This window comes from Schistocerca americana, chromosome 1, assembly GCF_021461395.2.
Source record: "Schistocerca americana isolate TAMUIC-IGC-003095 chromosome 1, iqSchAmer2.1, whole genome shotgun sequence".
Lineage (NCBI taxonomy): Eukaryota > Metazoa > Arthropoda > Insecta > Orthoptera > Acrididae > Schistocerca > Schistocerca americana.
Genome location: NC_060119.1, coordinates 112,861,341 through 112,887,054, shown reverse-complemented (window position 1 = coordinate 112,887,054; position 25,714 = coordinate 112,861,341). Strand labels below are relative to the sequence as shown.

Sequence of the window (25,714 nt, the reverse complement as noted above, 5' to 3'; positions counted from 1 at the left end):
CGGCCACATTTTGCTGGAGTGTCCTCGACTGCGCACACTCCGGCAATCTTTTAATCTCCCGGGCACTTTGGCTTTGGTTTTATCCGACGATGCCTCCATGGCTGATACCGTTTTAAATTTTATCCGTGGTAGTCCGTTTTATGGTTCGATTTAGGGAGGTCCTGCGCCTTTCCCTTTCTGTGTCTATTGTCCTTGTGTCTGTTGCTGTTCTGGTGTGCCGTGAGATGGTTGACTCTTTCCCATTTTTGATCTCGTGGTCAGTCAGCCAGTCTCCGGCCATCTTCCTTTCTTCTGTTTCTTTCTGTCTGGTGTTCCTCTGTCCTGTTCTTGTCTGTAGTGTTTGTTGCTGCATTTGTGTGCTTATAGCGCCTGGGGGGACGTCTCCTCCCCCTTTGGTTTTTATCTGCTTCGTCGATTTTCGGCTCGCCTGATTTTGGAATGGGGGACTGATGACCTTCGCTGTTTAGTCCCCCTTAAACATCCAACAACCACCACCACCACCCATTCCTGTGGGTCCCCTCGGCGGAAGGCTGTGCCTTGGTGGTCGCCTGAGATCGCTGAAGCGATTAAAGATCGCCTGCGGGCGCTCCAGCGTCACAAGCGACATCCCTCCTTAGCGCACCTTATCGCCTTCAAACGGCTGCGTGCGCGGGCCCGCCTCCTTATCCGCCAAGGCAAGAAGGAGTGCTGGGAGCGGTATGTGTCCACCATTGGCCTCCATGTCACTCCCTCGCAGGTCTGGGCCAAGATTCGACGCGTCTACGGCTATCGGCCACCTGCCAGCGTCCCTGCGCTCTCACTGAATGGAGCAGTTTGTACTGACTCCGACATCATTGCCAATCGCTTAGCAGAGCATTTTGCTATGAGTTCCGCTTCTGCGAATTACCCCCAGGCCTTCCGCTCCATTAAAGAGCGGATGGAACGTCGGAGCCTTTCGTTTCGCACCAACCACCCAGAATCTTACAATGCTCCATTTAGTGAGTGGGAATTTCGCAGTGCCCTAGCTGCTTGCCCTGATACCGCTCCTGGGCCAGATGGCATCCACTGTCAGATGCTGAAACACCTTTCAGTGGACTGCCAGCGGCGCCTTCTCGATCTTTACAACCATCTTTGGGTCGTGGGGGAGTTTCCGTCGCAATGGCGGGAAGGCATTGTCATCCCCGTTTTGAAACCTGGAAAGAACCCTCTGGAGGTGGACAGCTACCGTCCCATTAGCCTCACCAACGTTCTTTGCAAGTTGCTTGAACGGATGGTGAGCCGGCGCTTGCATTGGGTACTGGAGTCTCGGAGCCTTCTGGCTCCGTCTCAGGGTGGGTTCCGTAAAGGCCGCTCCGCCACCGACAATCTGGTGAGCCTGGAGTCGGCCATCCGTACTGCCTTTTCCCGCCGTCAGCACCTGGTCGCTGTCTTTTTCGACATGCGGAAGGCGTACGATACGACGTGGCGTCATCACATTCTTTCTACGCTCCATGGATGGGGTCTTCGGGGTCTTCTGCCGATTTTTATCCGCAATTTTCTGTCGTGTCGTACCTTCCGCGTGCAAGTCGCGGCCTCGTATAGTTCCTCCCACGTCCAGGAGAACGGTGTGCCACAAGGCTCTGTTTTAAGTGTCTGTCTGTTTTTAATAGCCATTAACGGGCTTGCTGCGGCCGTGGGAAATTCTGTCTCCGCTTCCCTGTATGCTGACGACTTCTGCCTTTATTACAGCTCTACTGGCATTGCAGCTGTTGAACGTCAGCTACAGGGCGCTATCCGTAAGGCGCAGTCTTGGGCTGTAGCGCATGGGTTTCAGTTTTCGGCAGCCAAGACCTGCGTTATGCATTTCTGCCGGTGCCGAACAGTCCATCCTGAGCCGCGGCTTTATCTTGCCGACGAACTCCTTGCTGTGGTGGAGACCCACAGGTTTTTGGGGGTGGTTTTCGATGCCCGGTTGATTTGGCTGCCTCATATCCGGCAGCTGAAACAGACGTGTTGGCGGCATCTAAACGCTCTGCGATGCTTGAGCAACACCCGCTGGGGCGCCGACCGCTCTACACTGTTGCGGCTCTACCAGGCGTTAATCCAGTCCCGTCTGGATTATGGGAGCCTGGCTTATGGCTCAGCATCCCCATCTGCGTTACGGGTGCTGGACCCGATTCTCCACAGCGGGATACGCCTTGCCACTGGTGCTTTCCGCACCAGCCCTGTGGACAGCGTACTAGTGGAGGCAGGTGTACCTCCGCTGCGGTTCCGACGCCAACGTTTGCTGGCCGCTTATGCTGCCCATGTTCTAAGCTCGCCCGGGCATCCAAACTATCGTCTCCTGTTCCCGCGGTCGGTCGTCTGTATGCCAGAACGTCGGCCCCGGTCTGGTTGTACAATAGCGCTCCGCGTCAAGGAGCTTCTCTCTGGGCTCCAGGGTTTCACTGTTCCACCTCCTTTCCGGGCTACTTTGCATACACCCCCATGGTGTGTTCGTCGCCCTAGCCTTCGGCTCGACTTGGCACAGGGCCCTAAGGACTCAGTCCCTCCAGAGGCCTTCCGGCGCCGCTTTTATTCCATCCTGGCCACGTATCAGGGCTCTGGTGTTGTTTACACTGACGGTTCGATGGTTGCTGGTCGTGTCGGATATGCGCTCACTCTAGGGGACCATTCCGAACAACGTTCCTTGCCGGATGGCTGCAGCGTTTACACTGCTGAACTGGTCGCCATCCTTCGTGCCCTAGAGTATATCCGCTCCTGCTCAGGTGAGTCCTTCGTTATCTGTAGCGATTCCCTGAGCGGTTTACGAGCTCTCGACCAGTGTTTCGCTCGTTCTCGTCTGGTGATGGCTATCCACGAGTCTCTGCATACTCTCGCCTGTTGCGGCCGCTCTGTGGTCTTTGTGTGGACCCCCGGTCATGTCGGTATCCCGGGTAACGAACATGTTGACCGCCTGGCGAAAGAGGCCACCAGCAAGCCATCTCTGGACGTTGGCCTCCCAGAGACTGATTTGCGGGCAGTCTTCCGCCGCAACATCTTGGCGCTATGGGACGCTGAATGGCGGGAACTGACAATGCGCAATAAACTCCGTGCTGTCAAGGAGACGACGGCTGTGTGGCGGTCATCCCTGCGAGCCACTCGCAGGGACTCAGTAGTTCTTTGCCGGCTCCGCATTAGCCACTCCCGGCTGACACACAGTTATCTACTGCGCCGGGAGGACCCTCCTCTATGTCGCTGTGGGGCAGCTTTGACAGTGGCCCACATTTTGCTGGCCTGCCCCCTTTTAGCTGTGGTCAGGCAGACATTTGCGCTGCCTGCTACGCTCCCTGCCCTTTTAACAGACGACTCCACTATGGCTGACTCAGTTTTACGTTTTCTTCGGGCAGGGGGATTTTATCATTTACTCTGAGTGTTTCTGTTTTCTTTTAATTTCCCCCCTGCGGGTTCGGGGGTTAGAATAGGCCCGCGGTATTCCTGCCTGTCGTAAGAGGCGACTAAAAGGAGTCTCAAACGTTTCGGCCTTATGTGATGGTCCCCTCTCGGGTTTGACCTCCATCTATCTAAATTATTCCGAAGAGCGAGCCAATTGGGGAAGGGCACCTTACATGGTGCACTGTATCTTTCGTGCAATTAGACCTATAGCCGTCTTTCTCGTCGTTGCCATGGTGTCCCGCTCGTTTTCGATCTCTTGGGCGAATACCACGCTGCCCTCTGCAGTGTTTCTTTTAACTGTGACGACGACCTTGGCCATTTTTGCACCTAAGATCCAGCACGGTAGCCAGTCCGTTGTGGTGGGGTCGCCATGTACCCTCTTGGTTGTAGCCCCCTGACAACACAGGGATCGCTCTACTGATGCCTGCGCCGTTCACTCCCCACGTATGCCAAGGAGTAGATGCCCATCCCCGTGGGGCATCAGGACTCCCGGCAATGGCCATCCTGCCAGGTGGCCTTCGCTGTGGCTGGGTGGCGCCCGTGGGGAGGGCCCTTGGTCGGAGTAGGTGGCATCAGGGCGGATGACCCGCAATGAAGCGTGGTACATCATCTATCGCTGGTGGGCCTCCACCAGCAGTCTCTAAGCGATCGAGGTCTAACCTCAACGTGAAGAAATTGGATCAGAGATCGTTTCCCTCCCTAGCTACTCCATGGGAGGAACGACTTGCTAAAGAAGGCAGTGGAGAATATTCACCCCGGTACCTCGTGTGTACGCGGGTTGATGGAGAATCTTTCATGTCGACCAAGCCCCAGTTTTTTGTGGAGCATTTAGAGGACAAGTTCGGGGAGGTGGAGGGCCTGTCCAAGATGCGCTCGGGTTCTGTGCTCATCAAAACGGCATCCTCTGCCCAGTCACGGAGGTTGCTCAATTGTGACAAGTTGGGGGATGTTTCAGTTACCATCACGCCGCATAAGAGTCTCAACATGGTCCAGGGTATTATATTCCACAGGGATCTTCTTCTGCAGTCCGACGATGAATTACGCGCCAACCTCGAACGACGAGGTTTTCACTTCGTCCGGCGCGTCCATCGGGGTCCGAGGGATAATCAGGTAGCCACCGATGCCTTCATCTTGGCCTTTGAGGGTGATGTCTTACCCGAAAAGGTTAAGGTGATGGTTTACCGTTGTGATGTGAAACCATATATCCCTCCTCCGATGCGGTGTTTTAAATGCTGGAAGTTCGGGCACATGTCATCTCGCTGTACTTCCAGCATCACGTGTCGGGATTGCGGACGTCCTTCGCATCCTGATACTCCATGTGCTCCGCCTCCCATTTGTGTTAACTGTGGAGAACACCATTCCCCCTGCTCACCGGACTGTCGGATCTTCCAGAAGGAAAGGAAGATAATGGAATATAAGACCCTGGACCGCCTGACCTACACTGAGGCACGGCGGAAATATGAGCGGCTACATCCCGTGCCCATGATATCCACCTATGCCGCTGCTGCACAAGCAGTCCGATCCTCTCCCGTGTCGTCACGTACTGCTGCCTCTCAGCCATGTCTCAATGCACCGGCCCCCTTGGTTGTTGGGGGCACTTCGCCCACTGTTGCTCCACCTACTCCAGGAGCAACACCACCCCAACCATCGGGGACATTCGTCCCCCCTTCCCCGCCGGAGAAGCGTAGGGCTTCTTCGGCCACTCCAGCCAGGAAGGGGTCCCTTGGGGCCCTCCCTTCCCAGGCTTTGCCCAGTGTCAAAGCGGATACCCGCAAAGTTTTGAAACAACAACCGGTCGCTGGTCATAGGGCTTCACGGTCGTCGTCCGTCCCTGAGACTGACCCAGTGGGGCCCTCCCAGCCAGACCCTCCCAAGGCACAGCGTGCGAAGCCGTTGAAGAAAAAGGCTCCCAAGCAACCTGACATTGCGGTGGCACCTGTCCCACCGCCACTCTCAAACTCTGCGTCTGAGGACGAGGTGGAGATCCTGGCGTCCGCTGAGGACCTCGATCTCGCCAGTCCCTCCGGCGCCATGGAAAGCACTGGCGCAGGTGCTCACTTGGAGGCAGCAGGTGACCCAGCGGCGTAATCTGCCTTCCCAGTCCCGTCACGCCTTTCCCAGCCATGGACAACACCATCCTCCAGTGGAACTGCAGCGGTTTCTTCCACCATCTAGCTGAGCTCCGCCACCTTATCAGCTTTCACCCTTTCTTCTGCATTGCTCTCCAGGAAACTTGGTTTCCAGCAATGCGAACCCCCGCCCTCCGTGGCTATCGGGGTTATTACAAGAACCGAGCAGCTTATGAAAGGGTGTCTGGTGGCGTCTGCATATATGTTCTTCACACTCTGCACAGCGAGTCTGTCCCTCTCCAGACGCCTTTAGAGGCTGTCGCTGTACGCGTGTGGACGCCACAGGCTGTTACCGTCTGCAGTCTTTACATTCCACCAGATGGTGATGTCTCGCAGCATGTTCTGGCTGCACTGGTCGCCCAATTGCCGCCACCTTTCTTGCTATTGGGCGACTTCAACGCCCATAACCCTCTGTGGGGTGGGTCCGTGGCAACAGGTCGAGGCGCCATCGTTGAGCATTTATTGTCGCAGCTCGATCTCTCGCTGTTAAATGATGGTGCCTTCACACACTTCAGTGTGGCGCATGGCACCTACTCCGCCATTGACCTTTCAATCTGTAGCCATAGCCTCTTACCATCTGTCCAATGGAGTGTGCATGACGACCTGTGTGGTAGTGACCACTTTCCGATCTTTTTGTCACTACCACAGCGCCACTGTTCTGGGCGCCCTAGCAGATGGGCTCTGAATAAGGCTGACTGGGACTTGTTCTCCTCCACTGCCGCTTTTGAGCCTCTCTCTACCGATGACACTGATGCGGTGGTTCAATCGGTCACCACCGGCATCGTTACTGCCGCCGAATCTGCCATTCCCCATTCCTGTGGGTCCCCTCGGCGGAAGGCTGTGCCTTGGTGGTCGCCTGAGATCGCTGAAGCGATTAAAGATCGCCGGCGGGCGCTCCAGCGTCACAAGCGACATCCCTCCCTCGACCACCTTATCGCCTTCAAACGGCTGCGTGCGCGGGTCCGCCTCCTTATCCGCCAAGGCAAGAAGGAGTGCTGGGAGCGGTATGTGTCCACCATTGGCCTCCATGTCACTTCCTCGCAGGTCTGGGCCAAGATTCGACGCGTCTACGGCTATCGGCCACCTGCCAGCGTCCCTGCGCTCTCACTGAATGGAGCAGTTTGTACTGACTCCGACGTCATTGCCAATCGCTTAGCAGAGCATTTTGCTCTGAGTTCCGCTTCTGCGAATTACCCCCAGGCCTTCCGCTCCATTAAAGAGCGGATGGAACGTCGGAGCCTTTCGTTTCGCACCAACCACCCAGAATCTTACAATGCTCCATTTAGTGAGTGGGAATTTCGCAGTGCCCTCGCTGCTTGCCCTGATACCGCTCCTGGGCCAGATGGCATCCACTGTCAGATGCTGAAACACCTTTCAGTGGACTGCCAGCGGCGCCTTCTCGATCTTTACAACCGTCTTTGGGTCGAGGGGGAGTTTCCGTCGCAATGGCGGGACGGCATTGTCGTCCCCGTTTTGAAGCCTGGAATGAACCCTCTGGAGGTGGACAGCTACCGTCCCATTAGCCTCACCAACGTTCTTTGCAAGTTGTTTGAACGGATGGTGAGCCGGCGCTTGAATTGGGTACTGGAGTCTGGGGGCCTTCTGGCTCCATCTCAGGGTGGGTTCCGTAAAGGCCGCTCCGCCGCCGACAATCTGGTGAGCCTGGAGTCGGCCATCCGTACTGCCTTTTCCCGCCGTCAGCACCTGGTCGCTGTCTTTTTCGACATGCGGAAGGCGTATGATACGACGTGGCGTCATCACATTCTTTCTACGCTCCATGGATGGGGTCTTCGGGGTCCTCTGCCGATTTTTATCCGCAATTTTCTGTCGTGTCGTACCTTCCGCGTGCAAGTCGCGGCCTCGTATAGTTCCTCCCACGTCCAGGAGAACGGTGTGCCACAGGGTTCCGTTTTAAGTGTCTGTCTGTTTTTAATAGCCATTAACGGTCTTGCTGCGGCCGTGGGAAACTCTGTCTCCGCTTCCCTGTATGCTGACGACTTCTGCCTTTATTACAGTTCTCCCAGCATTGCAGCTGTTGAACGTCAGCTACAGGGCGCTATCCGTAAGGCGCAGTCTTGGGCTGTAGCCCATGGGTTTCAGTTTTCGGCAGCCAAGACCCGCGTTATGCATTTCTGCCGGCGCCGAACAGTCCATCCTGAGCCGCGGCTTTATCTTGCCGACGAACTCCTTGCTGTGGTGGAGACCCACAGGTTTTTGGGGGTGGTTTTCGATGCCCGGTTGACTTGGCTGCCTCATATCCGGCAGCTGAAACAGACGTGTTGGCGGCATCTAAACGCTCTGAGATGCTTGAGCCACACCCGCTGGGGCGCCGACCGCTTTACCCTGTTGCGGCTCTACCAGGCGTTAATCCAGTCCCGGCTGGATTATGGGAGCCTGGCTTATGGCTCAGCATCCCCATCTGCGTTACAGGTGCTGGACCCAATTCTCCACAGCGGGATACGCCTTGCCACTGGTGCTTTCCGCACCAGCCCCGTGGACAGCGTACTAGTGGAGGCAGGTGTACCTCCGCTGCGGTTCCGACGCCAACGTTTGCTGGCCGCTTATGCTGCCCATGTTCTCAGCTCGCCCGGGCATCCAAATTATCGTCTCCTGTTCCCGCGATCGGTCGTCCATCTGCCAGATCGTCGGCCCCGGTCTGGTTGTACAATAGCGGTCCGCGTCAAAGAGCTTCTCTCTGGGCTTCAGGTTTTTACTGTTCCACCTACTTTCCGGGCTACTTTGCATACACCCCCATGGTGTGTTCGTCGCCCTTGCCTTCGGCTGGACCTGGCACAGGGCCCGAAGGACTCAGTCCCTCCAGAGGCCTTCCGCCGCCGCTTTTATTCTATCCTGGCCACGTATCAGGGCTCTGGTATTGTCTACACTGACGGTTCGATGGTTGCTGGTCGTGTCGGGTATGCGCTCACTCTAGGGGACCGTTCCGAACAACGTTCCTTGCCGGATGGCTGCAGCGTTTACACTGCTGAACTGGTCGCCATCTTTCGTGCCCTAGAGTATATCCGCTCCTGCTCAGGTGAGTCCTTCGTTATCTGTAGCGATTCCCTGAGCGGTTTACGAGCTCTCGACCAGTGTTTCCCTCGTTCTCGTTTGGTGATGGCTATCCACGAGTCTCTGCATACTCTCGCCTGTTGCGGCCGCTCTGTGGTCTTTGTGTGGACCCCCGGTCATGTCGGTATCCCGGGTAACGAACATGTTGACCGCCTGGCGAAAGAGGCCACCAGCAAGCCATCTCTGGACCTTGGCCTCCCTGAGACTGATTTGCGGGCAGTCTTCCGCCGCAAAATCTTGGCGCTATGGGACGATGAATGGCGCGAACTGACAATGTCCAATAAACTCCGTGCTGTCAAGGAGACGACGGCTGTGTGGCGGTCATCCCTGCGAGCCACTCGCAGGGACTCCGTAGTTCTTTGCCGGCTCCGCATTGGCCACTCCCGGCTGACACACAGTTATTTACTGCGCAGGGAGGACCCTCCTGTATGTCGCTGCGGGGCGGCTTTGACAGTGGCCCACATTCTGTTGGCCTGCCCCCTTTTAGCTGTGGTCAGGCAGACATTTGCGCTGCCTGATACGCTCCCTGCCCTTTTAACAGACGACTCCGCTATGGCTGACTTAGTTTTACGTTTTATTCGGGCAGGGGGATTTTATCATTTAATCTGAGTGTTTCTGTTTTATTTTATTGTTTTGTGTTGATGCTGGCCTTTGGCCTATGATTTTACACTGATTTCTTAATGTGTTTCTAAGTGGTTGGCTTTTCCTTTTTTATTTCTATGGTCGGCCAACCACCGTCATTCTCTATGTGGTTTTCGTTCGTTTTGTCTTGTCTTTGTCTCAGTCTCTCCTGTTCGGTATCGTCTGTGATCTCTTCTGTTCCTCGTTTTTATTCTCTGTGGGTGTTCTTTGTCTTTGGAAAAAGGGACCGATGACCATAGTAGTCTGGTCCCTTTAATCCTCCAACCAACCAACCAATCTTTTAATGATTTGTGTTGATTCTGGCCTTTGGCCTCTGGTTTTACACTGATATTTTAATGTGTTTCTCAGTGGTTGGCCTTTCCTTTTTATGTCTATGGTCGGCCAACCACCGTCACACTCTGTGTGGTTTTAGTTTGTTTTGTCTTGTCTTTGTCTCAGTATCTCTTGTTCTGTGTCGTCTGTGATCTCTTCGGTTCCTTGTTTTTATTCTCTGTGGGTGTTCTTTGTCTTTGGAAAAAGGGACCGATGACCATGGCAGTCTGGTCCCTTTAATCCCCCAAACCAACCAATCTTCGGGGTCTTCTGCCGATTTTTATCCGCAATTTTCTGTCGTGTCGTACCTTCCGCGTGCAAGTCGCGGCCTCGTATAGTTCCTCCCACGTCCAGGAGAACGGTGTGCCACAGGGCTCTGTTTTAAGTGTCTGTCTGTTTTTAATAGCCATTAACGGGCTTGCTGCGGCCGTGGGAAATTCTGTCTCCGCTTCCCTGTATGCTGACGACTTCTGCCATTATTACAGCTCTACTGGCATTGCAGCTGTTGAACGTCAGCTACAGGGCGCTATCCGTAAGGCGCAGTCTTGGGCTGTAGCGCATGGGTTTCAGTTTTCGGCAGCCAAGACCTGCGTTATGCATTTCTGCCGGTGCCGAACAGTCCATCCTGAGCCGCGGCTTTATCTTGCCGACGAACTCCTTGCTGTGGTGGAGACCCACAGGTTTTTGGGGGTGGTTTTCGATGCCCGGTTGACTTGGCTGCCTCATATCCGGCAGCTGAAACAGACGTGTTGGCGGCATCTAAACGCTCTGCGATGCTTGAGCAACACCCACTGGGGCGCCGACCGCTCTACACTGTTGCGGCTCTACCAGGCGTTAATCCAGTCCCGTCTGGATTATGGGAGCCTGGCTTATGGCTCAGCATCCCCATCTGCGTTACGGGTGCTGGACCCGATTCTCCACAGCGGGATACGCCTTGCCACTGGTGCTTTCCGCACCAGCCCTGTGGACAGCGTACTAGTGGAGGCAGGTGTACCTCCGCTGCGGTTCCGACGCCAACGTTTGCTGGCCGCTTATGCTGCCCATGTTCTAAGCTCGCCCGGGCATCCAAACTATCGTCTCCTGTTCCCGCGGTCGGTCGTCCGTATGCCAGAACGTCGGCCCCGGTCTGGTTGTACAATAGCGGTCCGCGTCAAGGAGCTTCTCTCTGGGCTCCAGGGTTTCACTGTTCCACCTCCTATCCGGGCTACTTTGCATACACCCCCATGGTGTGTTCGTCGCCCTAGCCTTCGGCTCGACTTGGCACAGGGCCCTAAGGACTCAGTCCCTCCAGAGGCCTTCCGCCGCCGCTTTTATTCTATCCTGGCCACGTATCAGGGCTCTGGTGTTGTTTACACTGACGGTTCTATGGTTGCTGGTCGTGTCGGATATGCGCTCACTCTAGGGGACCTTTCCGAACAACGTTCCTTGCCGGATGGCTGCAGCGTTTACACTGCTGAACTGGTCGCCATCTTTCGTGCCCTAGAGTATATCCGCTCCTGCTCAGGCGAGTCCTTCGTTATCTGTAGCGATTCCCTGAGCGGTTTACGAGCTCTCGACCAGTGTTTCCCTCGTTCTCGTTTGGTAATGGCTATCCACGAGTCTCTGCATACTCTCGCCTGTTGCGGCCGCTCTGTGGTCTTTGTGTGGACCCCCGGTCATGTCGGTATCCCGGGTAACGAACATGTTGACCGCCTGGCGAAAGAGGCCACCAGTCAGCCATCTCTGGACGTTGGCCTCCCAGAGACTGATTTGCGGGCAGTCTGCCGCCGCAAAATCTTGGCGCTATGGGACGATGAATGGCGCGAACTGCCAATGCGCAATAAACTCCATGCTGTCAAGGAGACGACGGCTGTGTGGCGGTCATCCCTGCGAGCCACTCGCAGGGACTCAGTAGTTCTTTGCCGGCTCCGCATTGGCCACTCCCGGCTGACACACAGTTATTTACTGCGCCGGGAGGACCCTCCTCTCTGTCGCTGTGGGGCAGCTTTGGCAGTGGCCCACATTTTGCTGGCCTGCCCCCTTTTAGCAGTGGTCAGGCAGACATTTGCGCTGCCTGCTACGCTCCCTGCCCTTTTAACAGACGACTCCACTATGGCTGACTTAGTTTTACGTTTTCTTCGGGCAGGGGGATTTTATCATTTACTCTGAGTGTTTCTGTTTTATTTTATTGTTTTGTGTTGACTCTGGCCTTTGGCCTATGATTTTCCACTGGTTTTTTAATGTGTTTCTAAGTGGTTGGCTTTTCCTTATTTATTTCTATGGTCGGTCAACCACCATCACATCCCCCTGCGGGTTCGGGGGTTAGAATAGGCCCGCGGTATTCCTGCCTGTCGTAAGAGGCGACTAAAAGGAGTCTCAAACGTTTCGGCCTTATGTGATGGTCCCCTCTCGGGTTTGCCCTCCATCTATCCAAATTATTCCGAAGAGCGAGCCAATTGGGGAAGGGCACCTTACATGGTGCACTGTATCCTTCGTGCACTTAGACCTATTGCCGTCTTTCTCGTCGTTGCGATGGTGTCCCGCTCGTTTTCGATCTCATGGGCGATTACCACGCTGCACTCTGCAGTGTTTCTTTTAACTGTGACGACGACCTTGGCCATTTTTGCACCTAAGATCCAGCACGGTAGCCAGTCCGTTGTGGTGGGGTCGCCATGTACCCTCTTGGTTGTAGCCCCCTGACAACACAGGGATCGCGCTGCTGATGCCTGCGCCGTTCACTCCCCACGTATGCCAAGGAGTCGATGCCCATCTCCCTGGGGCATCGGGACTCCCGGCAATGGCCATCCTGTCAGGTGGCCTTTGCTGTGGCTGGGTGGCGCCCGTGGGGAGGGCCCTTGGTCGGAGTAGGTGGCATCAGGGCGGATGACCCGCAATGAAGCGTGGTACATCATCTATCGCTGGTGGGCCTCCACCAGCAGTCTCTAAGCGATCGAGGTCTAACCTCAACGTGAAGAAATTGGATCAGAGATCGTTTCCCTCCCTAGCTACTCCATGGGAGGAACGTCTTGCTAAAGAAGGCAGTGGCGAATATTCACCCCGGTACCTTGTGTGTACGCGGGTTGATGGAGAATCGTTCGTGTCGACCAAGCCCCAGTTTTTTGTGGAGCATTTAGAGGACAAGTTCGGGGAGGTGGAGGGCTTGTCCAAGATGCGCTCTGGCTCTGTGCTCATCAAAACGGCATCCTCTGCCCAGTCACGGAGGTTGCTCAATTGTGACAAGTTGGGGGATGTTTCAGTTACCATCACGCCGCATAAGAGTCTCAACATGGTCCAGGGTATTATATTCCATAGGGATCTTCTTCTGCAGTCCGACGATGAATTACGCGCCAACCTCGAACGACGAGGTGTTCACTTCGTCCGGCGCGTCCATCAGGGTCCGAGGGATAATCAGGTAGCCACCGGTGCCTTCATCTTGGCCTTTGAGGGTGATGTCTTACCCGAAAGGGTTAAGGTGATGGTTTACCGTTGTGATGTGAAACCATATATCCCTCCTCCGATGCGGTGTTTTAAATGCTGGAAGTTCGGGCACATGTCATCTCGCTGTACTTCCAGCATCACGTGTCGGGATTGCGGACGTCCTTCGCATCCTGATACTCCATGTGCTCCGCCTCCCGTCTGTGTTAACTGTGGAGAACACCATTCCCCCTGCTCACCGGACTGTCGGATCTTCCAGAAGGAAAGGAAGATAATGGAATATAAGACCCTGGACCGCCTGACCTACACAGAGGCACGGCGGAAATATGAGCGGCTACATCCTGTGCCCATGACATCCACCTATGCCGCTGCTGCAACAGCGGTCCGATCCTCTCCCGTGTCGTCACGTACTGTTGCCTCTCAGCTATGTCAAAATGACCCGGCCCCCTTGGTTGTGGGGAGCACTTCGCCCTCTGTTGCTCCATCTACTCCAGGAGCGACACCACCCCAACCATTGGGGACATTCGTACCCCCTTCCCAGCCGGAGAAGCGTAGGGCTTCTTCGGCTACTCTAGCCGGGAAGGGGTCCCTTGGGGCCCTCCCTTCCCAGGCTTTGCCCAGTGTCAAAGCGGATACCCGCAAAGTTTTGAAGCAACAACCGGTCGCTGGTCATAGGGCTTCACGGTCGTCGTCCGTCCCTGAGACTGACCCAGTGGGGCCCTCCCAGCCAGACCCTCCCAAGGCACAGCGTGCGAAGCCGTTGAAGAAAAAGGCTCCCAAGCATCCTGACATTGCGGTGGCACCTGTCCCACCGCAACCTTCAACCTCTGCGTCTGAGGACGAGGTGGAGATCCTGGCGTCCGCTGAGGACCTCGATCTCGCCAGTCCCTCCGACGCCATGGAAAGCACTGGCACAGGTGCTCACTTGGAGGCAGCGGGTGACCCAGTGGCGTAATCTGCCTTCCCCGTCCCGTCACGCCTTTCCCAGCAATGGCCAGTACCATCCTCCAGTGGAACTGCAGCGGTTTCTTCCACAATTTAGCTGAGCTCCGCCAACTTATCAGCCGTCATCCTTTCCTTTGCATTGCTCTGCAGGAAACTTGGTTTCCAGCAATGCGAACCCCCGCCCTCCGTGGCTATCGGGGTTATTTTAAGAACCGGGCAACTTACGAAAGGGTGTCTGGTGGCGTCTGCATATATGTCCTGAACTCTCTTCACAGCGAGTTTGTGCCTCTACAAACAGCTTTAGAGGCTGTCGCTGTTCGGGTGTGGACGCCACAGGTTATCACCGTCTGCAGTATTTACCTTCCACCTGATGGTACTGTCGCGCAGCATGTCCTGGCTGCTCTGATAGCACAACTGCCGCCACCTTTTTTGCTGCTGGGCGATTTCAATGCCCACAACCCTCTATGGGGTGGGACTGTCTCCGATGATCGTGGTCGGGCCGTGGAGCATGTGTTGGCTCAGCTCGACCTTAGCCTCTTAAACACCGGTGCTCCCACGCATTTCAGTGTGGCCCATGGCTCGTTCTCGGCCATCGATCTCTCTATTTGCAGCCCTGGACTTGTCCCATCCCTCCACTGGAGGGTGCATCCTGACCTGTGTGGTAGTGACCATTTTCCCATCTATTTGTCACTGCCACAGTGTCATTCTTCTGGGCGCTTGCCCCGCTGGGCTTTCCACAGGGCTGACTGGCCAGCTTTTACTTCCGCTGTAACCATTGCGTCTCCCCCACAGGGTGACATTGACGAGGTGGTCCGTGTTTTAACCACGTCCATCGTTTCAGCGGCCGAGGCTACCATCCCCCGTTCCTCTGGCCTCCCTCGGCGGAAGGCTGTCCCCTGGTGGTCGCCGGAGATTGCTGAGGCTATTCGCGACCGTAGGCGGGCTCTCCAGCGTCATAGGCGGCACCCGTCTCTGGAGACCCTCATCGCCTTTAAGAGGCTCCGTGCCTTCGCCCGTCGACTTATTGCACGGCGTAAGCAGGAGTGCTGGGAGAGGTACATCTCCTCCCTGGGCTCCCGTGTCTCGTCCTCGCACGTGTGGTCCCGTATCCGGCGGATTTATGGCTCCCAGACCCCTGTGGGTGTCCCTGGGCTCTCCTTGGACGGCGCTGTCTGCACGGACGCTGCCGCCATTGCTGAACGGCTAGCCGCGCACTTTGCTCAGAGCTCTGCGACTGCATCCTATCCCCCCGCCTTTCGCTCTCTAAAGGAGCGAGCCGAGCGGACGCCGTTCTCATTCCACGCGCGTCATTATGAAACATACAATGCTCCTTTCAGCGAGAGGGAACTCCTCGCTGCCCTCGCCGATTGCCCTGATACCGCACCAGGACCGGACTGCATCCATGCGCAGATGCTGAAGCATCTCTCCAGGGACTGCCAGAGACACATCCTCGCCATCTTTAACCGCATTTGGAACGAGGGCGTGTTCCCGTCTCAATGGCGAGAGGGTCTTATTGTCCCCATCGTGAAGCCCGGTGCGGACCCACTGGCGGTGGACAGCTATCGTCCCATTACCCTCACCAACGTTTTGTGCAAATTGCTCGAACGTATGGTGGGGCGGCGTTTGTGTTGGGTCCTTGAGTCGCGCGGTCTCCTCGCTCCATCCCAGGGTGGCTTCCGTCGGGGCCGGTCTGCAGTGGACAATTTGGTGCGGCTGGAATCTGCTGTCCGTACGGCTTTTGCCCGACGTCAGCACCTTGTTGCTGTATTTTTCGATCTGCGGAAGGCGTATGACACCACATGGAGGCATCACATCCTCGCCACGTTGCATGGGTGGGGTCTTCGTGGTCGGCTCCCGGCTTTTCTTCAAAGCTTTTTATTGCGCCGCTCTATCCGGGTGCAAGTCGGTGCCACCTCTAGTTCCTCTTATATACAGGAAAATGGGGTCCCGCAGGGCTCGGTGTTGAGCGTCTCGTTATTTCTAGTGGCCATTAATGGTCTGGCTGCAGCAGTGGGGTTGTCGGTGTCTCCTTCTTTGTATGCCGACGACTTCTGCATCTCATTTAGCTCCACGACTACGGGAGTCGCCGAACGCAGGTTGCAAGTCGCCGTTCGCAAGGCAGCATCATGGGCTCTGGCTCATGGTTTTCAGTTCTCTGCTGCCAAGACTCGGGTTATGCACTTCTGCAGGCGTCGGACGGTCCACCCTCATCCTGAACTTTACCTCGACGGCCACCTGCTTGACGTGGTGGACACTTGCCGCTTCTTGGGACTCGTGTTTGATGCCCGGCTCACATGGGTTCCTCATGTTATTCAGCTGAAGCAAAAATGCTGGCGGCACCTCAACGCCCTCCGCTGCCTTAGCCACACGTCTTGGGGTGCAGATCGCTGCACGCTACTGCAATTGTACAGAGCCCTTGTGCAGTCCCGGCTTGATTATGGGAGCCTGGCCTATGGGTCTGCGTCACCCTCAGTGTTGAAGTTGTTAGACCCCATACACCACTGTGGGGTCCGGCTTGCAACTGGCGCTTTTCGTACGAGCCCCGTGGATAGTTTACTGGTGGAGGCCGGGGTTCCCCCGCTGCGGTTTCGCCGCCATCGACTGCTCGCCGACTATGCTGTCCACGTGCATTGCTCGCCAGGCCATCCCAATCGTCGCCTCCTTTTCCCTGCCATGGTCCTCCATCTGCCCGAACGGCGACCTAGGTCTGGGCTTTCCGTCGCTGTCCGTGTTCAGTCCCTGCTGTCGGAATTGGGTTCATCCCCTCTTCCGCCTCCCTTCCGGGTTCATGCACCTACGCCTCCCTGGTGTTTGTCCCGGCCGTCCGTCAGTCTGGACTTGGCACAGGGACCCAAGGACTCGGTTCCGCCTGTGGCCCTCCGTCGCCGTTTTCTTGCTCTCCTCGCCTCATTTTCGGACTGTGAGACTGTCTACACTGATGGTTCCCTGGTTGATGGTCGCACTGCCTACGCTTTTGCTCACGCTGCCCATGTTGAGCAACGCTCCTTGCCGGCTGGCTGCAGTATTTTTACTGCAGAGCTGGTGGCCATCTTGCGAGCTCTTGAGCATATGCGTTCCTGCTCAGATGCGTCCGTCGTCATCTGCAGTGACTCCCTGAGCAGCCTCCAGGCCATCGACCGCTGCTATCCCTCTTCTCCTCTGGTGTCCTCTATTCGGGAGTCTGTTTCCACCATTACCCACTCTGGTCGTTCGGTGGTTTTTGTTTGGACGCCAGGTCACGTTGGCATCCCGGGGAACGAACGTGTAGACAGGCTGGCCAAAGGGGCGATAAACGCCCCAGCTTTGGAGATCGGCCTTACGGCTCGCGACCAGCAGCTGGTGTTGCGCCGTAAGCTGATTGGGATGTGGGCTGCTGAGTGGCGTGGCATGACAGCCCCGAATAAACTGCGGGCTGTCAAGGAGACGACCGATGTGTGGCGTTCCTCCCTGCGGGCTTCTCGCAGGGACTCGGTGGTCCTGTGTCGGCTGCGCATCGGCCATACATACCTGACGCACGGCCATCTGTTGCGTCAGGAGGATCCCCCCTTGTGTCGGTGTGGGACCCGGCTGACGGTCGGCCACATTTTGCTGGAGTGTCCTCGACTGCGCACACTCCGGCAATCTTTTAATCTCCCGGGCACTTTGGCTTTGGTTTTATCCGACGATGCCTCCATGGCTGATACCGTTTTAAATTTTATCCGTGGTAGTCCGTTTTATGGTTCGATTTAGGGAGGTCCTGCGCCTTTCCCTTTCTGTGTCTATTGTCCTTGTGTCTGTTGCTGTTCTGGTGTGCCGTGAGATGGTTGACTCTTTCCCATTTTTGATCTCGTGGTCAGTCAACCAGTCTCCGGCCATCTTCCTTTCTTCTGTTTCTCTCTGTCTGGTGTTCCTCTGTCCTGTTCTTGTCTGTAGTGTTTGTTGCTGCATTTGTGTGCTTTTAGCGCCTGGGGGGACGTCTCCTCCCCCTTTGGTTTTTATCTGCTTCGTAGATTTTCGGCTCGCCTGATTTTGGAATGGGGGACTGATGACCTTCGCTGTTTAGTCCCCCTTAAACCTCCAACAACCACCACCACCTTTGGCCTATGGTTTTACACTGATTTTTTAATGTGTTTCTAAGTGGTTGGCCTTTCCTATTTATGTCTATGGTCGGCCAACCACCGTCACACTCTTTGTGGTTTTAGTTTGTTTTGTCTTGTCTTTGTCTCAGTATCTCTTGTTCTGTATCGTCTGTGATCTCGTCTGTTCCTTGTTTTTATTCTCTGTGGGTGTTCTTTGTCTTTGAAAAAAGGGACCGATGACCATGGCAGTCTGGTCCCTTTAATCCCCCCCCCCCAGGGGCTCAGCATTCATTTGCTGGGTACGGGCTTGGCGACCCCGGGGTTCCTGAGCTGGGGACTGGTAAGCGCCACCTGTCCCCCGTCACCGTAAGCTCTGAGTACACTTCAGCGACCACCGTGCGGCGCGGCGGTGGAATGTTGTGTGTCTCAGGGAATGGGGATCTTGGCTTGGCCGCCCGGATCGCGAGGATGGAACAAACCTCTATAAAAAACCCCTCAATCTTCCGGTGTGCTCCGCGTCTATGAGATGCATGGCTGTTGAGGTGGAACAGTCGCAAGCGGGCAACCTCTGGGGCACCTGCCACACCCCAGTTGTATAGGGCTTACTCAGGCATGCGGGGCTCTGTCTGAGCGGACCTTTAGTTCCCTAGCTGCTCGTGGGACCGCAATGGACCCTTCGACTTCTACATTTCCCCCTACCAGTGGATTGGGTGGGCCACTGGTAGGCAAACACACCCCTTCGAAAAAGCGACTTCGTGCTTCGAGTCCTCCAGCTCCTGGTGTTGCTAGAGATTTATCAGACTGTTGTAACAGAGCACATGCTGATAATCAGAATGTGTTTTTGATTATTAAACGAAAGGAGGGTAGCTTTGAGAGGGTTTCTCCCTTTTACATCCACAAGGGTCTTGAAGGGACTGCAGGTACACTGAAATCTGTTAAGCGACTGCGCAATGGTACTCTCTTAGTTGAGACTTCTAGTTCCCGTCAAGTCGCTTCTCTTCGGAAAGCACCCTGTCTCGGAGAGTACGCTATCGAGACCGAGCTCCACTCCACACTCAACTATAGTAAGGGTGTTGTGACATGTAGGGACTTGGCGGATATCTCCACAGACGAGTTGAAATCTGAGTGGGCTGCCGAAGGTATTGTTGATGTGCAGAATATTATGAGGCGAGTCGATGGGGACCTAGTAAAATCCGACTCGTTTATTCTCACGTTCAGTTGCCCGCGACTTCCAGAGCATGTTAAAGCGGGGTTCTTACGTTTGCCAGTACGGCCATATTTCCCCAACCCAATGCGCTGCTTTAAATGTCAGCGCTTTGGGCATACTACATTGGGGTGCAATGGGATAGCCACTTGCGGTAAATGTGGTCAGCCTGCCCATGAAGGAGCTGATTGTTCGTCGCCTGTGAAGTGCGTGAATTGCTCTGGGAGTCACCCTGTCTGGAGCCGGGTCTGCCCCATCTATCTCGACGAACGGAAGATACAGGAGATTAAAACATCTAAGCGCATACCCTATGGTGAGGCCAAGAAGCTCTTTAAGGCCATGCAACCTCCTGTGTTTACTACATCTTTCGCTTCCGTTCTGAAGAAACCGGTACAAATGGCCACTGTTGCTACGCAAACGGAGGTTGCTAGTGTTAGCACTAATACCTGCGTTTGCCAGTGCACTTGTGCTGCTGCGGTTGTTTTGCAACCTGCAGCTCTCCCCGCAACGTCGGACAAGGCCGTGGTTGCTGACATTGGGGTACTTCCTGCCTCTTCCCCTATGGCGCCTTCTGCCCAGGCGAGTAAAGCTCCAACTGCTGACAAGGCTCTGCCTTCTAAGCCCCCTAAGACCAAGACGCCGAAGGTGAAGATTTTGCCACCTGCGGAGACTGATCAGGGTCGGTCCGATGACGAGACCATCGTACTGTCTGACATCTCCCGTGGGTCGTCATCGGAGCTGATGGACATTGATGTCGACCGGGGGCGCTCTTCTCGCCCCAGGAATAAATCTCCGGCCAGTACGGGCTCTCCTCCAAAACACAGAGGCAGGGTGAAAGTTCAGCCACCCTGATCACTGGCTCCCATCTTACAGTGGAACCTGAATGGGTTCAGGACGCATGTGGCCGAACTACAACTCCTTGTACGAGAGTTCCCTTTGTGCTTCTGTCTCCAAGAGACACATTTTCGGGCCACTGATGCTCCTTCTTTACGGGGCTATACCGTCTATCGGAAAGATGATCTGACGGGGGAAAGGGCAAAGGGTGGTGTTGCGGTTTTTGTCCGTGACATGCACCCCTCATCTGAGCTTCCTCTCGTTACAGACTTGCAAGCAGTTGCAGTTAACCTTCTTGTGGGTCGGAGGCTCACAGTCTGTTCACTTTACTTACCTCCTCAGGATGCGATAGACTCTGAGGCTCTCTCAGACCTTATTGGCCAACTTCCCCGCCCCTTTCTTCTTCTGGGGGACTTCAATGCTTATAATGTCTTATGGGGCTCGTCGACTACTTGCCCCAGGGGTCGCATTCTGGAACGCCTCATGGTGTCTGAAGAACTGTGCATCCTCAACTCTGGTGCCCCCACTCATTTCTGTACTGCTTCTGGGTCGTCGTCAGCTATTGACCTTTCCTTTTGCTCTCCAGCACTAGCGGATTCTGCTCTATGGGAGGTTGATGCTGACCTCCATTCTAGTGACCACTTCCCCCTTTGGATTCGCCTCCTGGATGAGGCTATGGCATTTCCGGTACCGCCCCGGTGGCACCTCTGCAGGGCTGACTGGACACTTTTTAGCCACCTGGCCGTTTTGGAACACCGTGACAGCGTCCACGAATGGGTAGACCATGTTACAGCTGTGATCTCCCATGCTGCTGAATTGTCAATCCCACGGTCATCCGGTCATCCCAAGAGGCGTCCTGTCCCTTGGTGGACCCCTGCGTGCCGCTCAGCCATCCGAGCCCGCCGTGCCGCTCTGCGCCGCTTCAAGTGCCGTCCCACAGCTGACAATCTTGCAGCCTTTCGGGTGGCAAGGGCTAAAGCGCGACGCGTGATTAAAGAGAGCAAACGACGGTCATGGCAATCGTTCTTGAACTCCATCTCCCGCTCCACTAGTTCTACGAAAGTATGGGAAGCCATCAGGAGGATTTCCGGGAAACTCGGCCAGCTACCTGTCACGGCCTTGCTGCATCAGGGAAGTCTCCTCACGGCGCCGAGAGACATTGCCCAGACACTGGCCATGCATTTTGCGGAATCTACCGCCACTATTAACTGTGATCCAGATTTCTGCCGCTACCGCACTGCCATCGAGAGGGGTCACTTGGATTTCCGGTCTCCTAATTCTGAACCCTACAACTGCCCCTTCACAATGTGGGAACTGGATTCGGCGCTGTCTGTGGCTCATGATACTGCGCCTGGTCATGATCAAATCCGGTATAGCATGCTGCGGCACTTGTTACTGCCTTCCAAGGAAGTTCTCCTGAATTGTTTTAATATGATATGGTTATCCGGCACGTACCCTGACTCGTGGAGGGAAGCGATTTTGATACCCCTCCTCAAACCAGGGAAGGACCGAACGCATCCCAGTAGTTATCGAAGTATCGCCTTGCCGAGCTGTGTCGGGAAGACGTTGGAACGCATGGTCAATCGTCGCCTGGTTTGGCTGCTCGAGACCAGGCAGCTCCTTAGCCCCTCTCAGTGTGGCTTTCGGAGATGGCGTTCCACTATAGACAACTTGACCCTGCTTGAGGCGGCCATCCAGCAGGCTTTCCTGCGTAACCAGCATTGTCTAGGTGTATTCTTTGACATTCATAAGGCGTATGACACTACTTGGCGCCGCCATATCCTCAATCAACTCCATGAGTGGGGCTTTCGTGGCCGTCTCCCCATTTTCATTCGGTCCTTTCTTTCCCACCGCCTCTTTCGCTATAGGGTTGGTAATGTGCTATCTGATTTGTATGTGCAGGAGAATGGTGTTCCTCAGGGAAGCGTTTTAAGTGTCACCCTCTTTGCCGTCGCCATTAACAGTATCACGTCCACTATCCGGAGTCCTGCCCAATGCTCCTTGTTTGTGGACGATTTTGCAGTTTTCTGTACTTCCTCCAGTCTTGTCACTGCTAGTCGGCAGTTGCAGCTTACGATACAGCGATTAGAGGCATGGACTGTGAAGACGGGTTTTACCTTTTCTGCCGACAAATGTGTGTGTGTTCATTTTAATCGTTCTCGACGTCTTTTTACCTCCCCTGAATTGCGTCTGAGGGACACCATTCTTCCTTTTAGCGACACTGTGCGGTTCCTGGGCCTCACTTTTGATTCCAAACTGTCGTGGCTGCCTCACCTTAAAGACCTGAAGGTGCGGGCCCTGAAGGCACTGAATATTTTGAAGTGTCTGAGCCATCGGTCCTGGGGAGCAGATCGGGCACGTCTGCTGCAGTTTTATAGGGCTTTCGTCCGATCGCGTCTTGACTATGGTTGCACCGTGTATGGGTCAGCAAGGCCTTCGTATCTGAAGATACTTGACGCAGTACACCATGAGGGTATCAGGCTGGCCACTGGTGCCTTCCGTACCAGTCCCATCCCCAGCCTGTGTGCTGAGGCAGGGGAACCGCCGCTCGCCATCCGGCGGCAACTCCTCATGGTGCGTCGGGTGTGTCAATTCCTTGCCTGTCCTACATCCCCTGCGTACCCTACCGTTGCCCGACCGCCTATGGAACGTCTCTTTTCCAGTCGTCCCAGGGCAACGAGACCATTTGGGATTCGTGCCAAGCATTTGCTTGAGTCCCTTGGTGTGGAGCGTGTGGCCCCCCAACGACAAGGTTTTACTCGCCTGCCTCCCTGGTTGCTCCAGAGGCCCAGCGTCCTTTTAGACTTGTCGGAGTGCCGGAGGAGCTGCACTCCTGCGTTTGTTTTTACCGCCTTATTTTATGATATTTTAAACCAGCATCCCGACCATGTACCAGTATTTACAGATGGCTCTAAACAGGGGGACTTTGTTGGTTGTGCTGTTGTTTTCCCCGATCGAGTCGTCAAGTTACGGCTTCCTGCGGCGTTTACCATCTTTGATGCCGAATTGTTTGCGATCTTGCGGGCATTGGAGCAGATGAGATGTGTTCCCAGTCGTACGTTCCTCATCTGTTCTGACTCCCTGAGTGCCCTTCAGACCATGCAACACTTGTACCCAGCGGATACGGTCGTCCAGAACATCCATGATGCCCTACTCCACCTGCAGCGGCAGGGGAAGGAGGTTTCCTTCTGCTGGGTGCCGGGGCACGTGGGTATTAGGGGAAACGAGCTGGCGGATGTGGCTGCCAAAGATGCATGTTCCCTCCCTGACGTTGTTGAATGTGCCGTCCCCCTCCATGCTGTTACCTCCCTCCTGCGTTTTCGCGTTATGCGTCAGTGGGAAGAGGAGTGGCTGGCAGTCAGTGAAAATAAGCTACGTCTGGTCAAGGCCACCACGCGGCCATGGCGTACGTCCTACCAGTCATGCAGGCGGGATGAGGTTCTCCTCACTCGCCTCCGCATCGGGCACAGTCCCTTCACACATGGTTTTTTACTCCGGCGGGAGGATCCCCCAATCTGCAGTGCTTGTGGCGTCCAGATTACTGTCCGCCACATTTTACTTGACTGTCTTTTATTCTCTGACCAGAGGGCGGTGGTTTCTTTGCCACCGGATTTGCCCTCTATTTTGAAAGACGACGCAACGTCTGTGTTTAAGGTTTTACGGTTTTGTGTCCTGTCCAATTTGTTGCCACGGCTTTTAGGGAGAGGTTTTTAATGTGCAGCTAGATGACTGGCTCACCCAGATTTTAGGTAAGAGGTCAACCAGTCACGTCTAACTCCTTGTTTCCTTTCGGTTTCTGTCCTCCTTTCTTTGTGTTTCCTTTCCTTTTTTAGTGCACTCCTTCTCCTCTTGTTTTGCCTCGGTATGTGCGGATTTGGAACTGCGTCAGGTCTGTCTCTTTTAGCTGTTCCCCTTGTTCGTTGTTCGTCTTAGTCCCTTCACTGCATGTGTTCCTGTTTTTTATGCGTTTGGGCGCTGATGACCCTGCTGTTTAGCGCCCGTAAACCTCAAACAAACACACACACACACACACCTTTAATCCCCCAAACCAACCAATCTTGGCGCTATGGGACAATGAATGGCGCGAACTGACAATGTCCAATAAACTCCGTGCTGTCAAGGAGACGACGGCTGTGTGGCGGTCATCCCTGCGAGCCACTCGCAGGGACTCAGTAGTTCTTTGCCGGCTCCACATTGGCCACTCCCGGCTGACACACAGTTATTTACTGCGCCGGGAGGACCCTCCTCTATGTCGCTGTGGGGCAGCTTTGACAGTGGCCCACATTTTGCTGGCCTGCCCCCTTTTAGCTGTGGTCAGGCAGACATTTGCGCTGCCTGCTACGCTCCCTGCCCTTTTAACAGACGAGTCCACTATGGCTGACTTAGTTTTACGTTTTCTTCGGGCAGGGGGATTTTATCATTTACTCTGAGTGTTTCTGTTTTACTTTATTGTTTTGTGTTGACTCTGGCCTTTGGCCTATGATTTTCCACTGGTTTTTAATGTGTTTCTAAGTGGTTGGCTTTTCCTTATTTATTTCTATGGTCGGCCAACCACCGTCACACTCTGTGTGGTTTTAGTTCGTTTTGTCTTGTCCTTGTCTCAGTTTCTCTTGTTCTGTATCGTCTGTGATCTCTTCTGTTCCTCTTTTTTATCCTCTGTGGGTGTTCTTTGTATTTGGAACAAGGGACCGATGACCGTAGCAGTCTGGTCCCTTTAATCCCTCCAAACCAATCTGTATCCGACTCGTAAAGATATTGTTGTAGAGCACGCACCTTGACGTCATATCGGATCTTCTTAATATTTAACGTTGTTATTTTATATGCCTGTGACATACTGAGACCTATGCAGGAAGGGGGAGGAATTAATCATCGCCAGCGGTGGGATCGTCATGCCATTCCATTTCTTTATCCGGTTGTAAAGCCAAGTCATGCTCGTTGTGTTTGCCCCCGGCATCTTTATTCTTAGTTTTCTTTCGGACAACGTTCACATTTGGTTGGATTCTGTTCCTGCGGCGCCCACTATGAGCCATCTCGGCAGACTGCGGCGTGGGCGGGTCGTGGGGAATGTCAACGGCCGACGATGGTCCCGACACTACGGCCGGAATCACTCGCGCCGTGTCCTCCGGCGGCAGCCCAGCTGCGGAAGTACTTTCGCTGTCAACACGTTTGTTATCAAACTCCACATGAAGTGGTGTGTTGACATTTTCCGTCACCGACTGCTGTTTACGTTCGCGTTCCGTGTTATGACAACATTCCTGTTGTGTTGCCGTGTTGCGAGCCGCCGCCGGTGGCTGTTCGGCATCCTCAGCTAGAGGCGTGGTATGTTTACTATCACGACTGTCTACGCCGTGGTGAACCCCTGCAGCGACCTGCTGTTCACATGTCGGTCGGTCCACCGGAACCTGTTGCTGTGGTTGGTTGGAGGGCCGACCATCCGTCCCCTGCGACGCCGCGACAGCAACTGAAATGTCACTATGTGACATGCCAGAGGAAATATCGTCTACTAGAACGGAACCTTTTAAGAACTTAGTATCAGATCTACGTTCCTGCGAGTCTTGTCTCTTTGATTCTGGTGTACTGTGGGCTTCGTCCTCAGAACTACTACCGTCACAAGTCCTACGCCCCCCTGCGGGTTCGGGGGTAAGAATAGGCCCGCGGTATTCCTGCCTGTCGTAAGAGGCGACTAAAAGGAGTCTCAAACGTTTCGGCCTTAT

The 25,714-nt window shown here is 55.0% G+C and overlaps 1 pseudogene; it reads right to left on the bottom strand.

The window, feature by feature from the left end:
* The window catches only part of LOC124603823, a 49,837-nt pseudogene extending 25,053 nt beyond the window's left edge, over nucleotides 1–24,784 (bottom strand).
* Nucleotides 24,785–25,714: the final 930 nt, after the last annotated feature.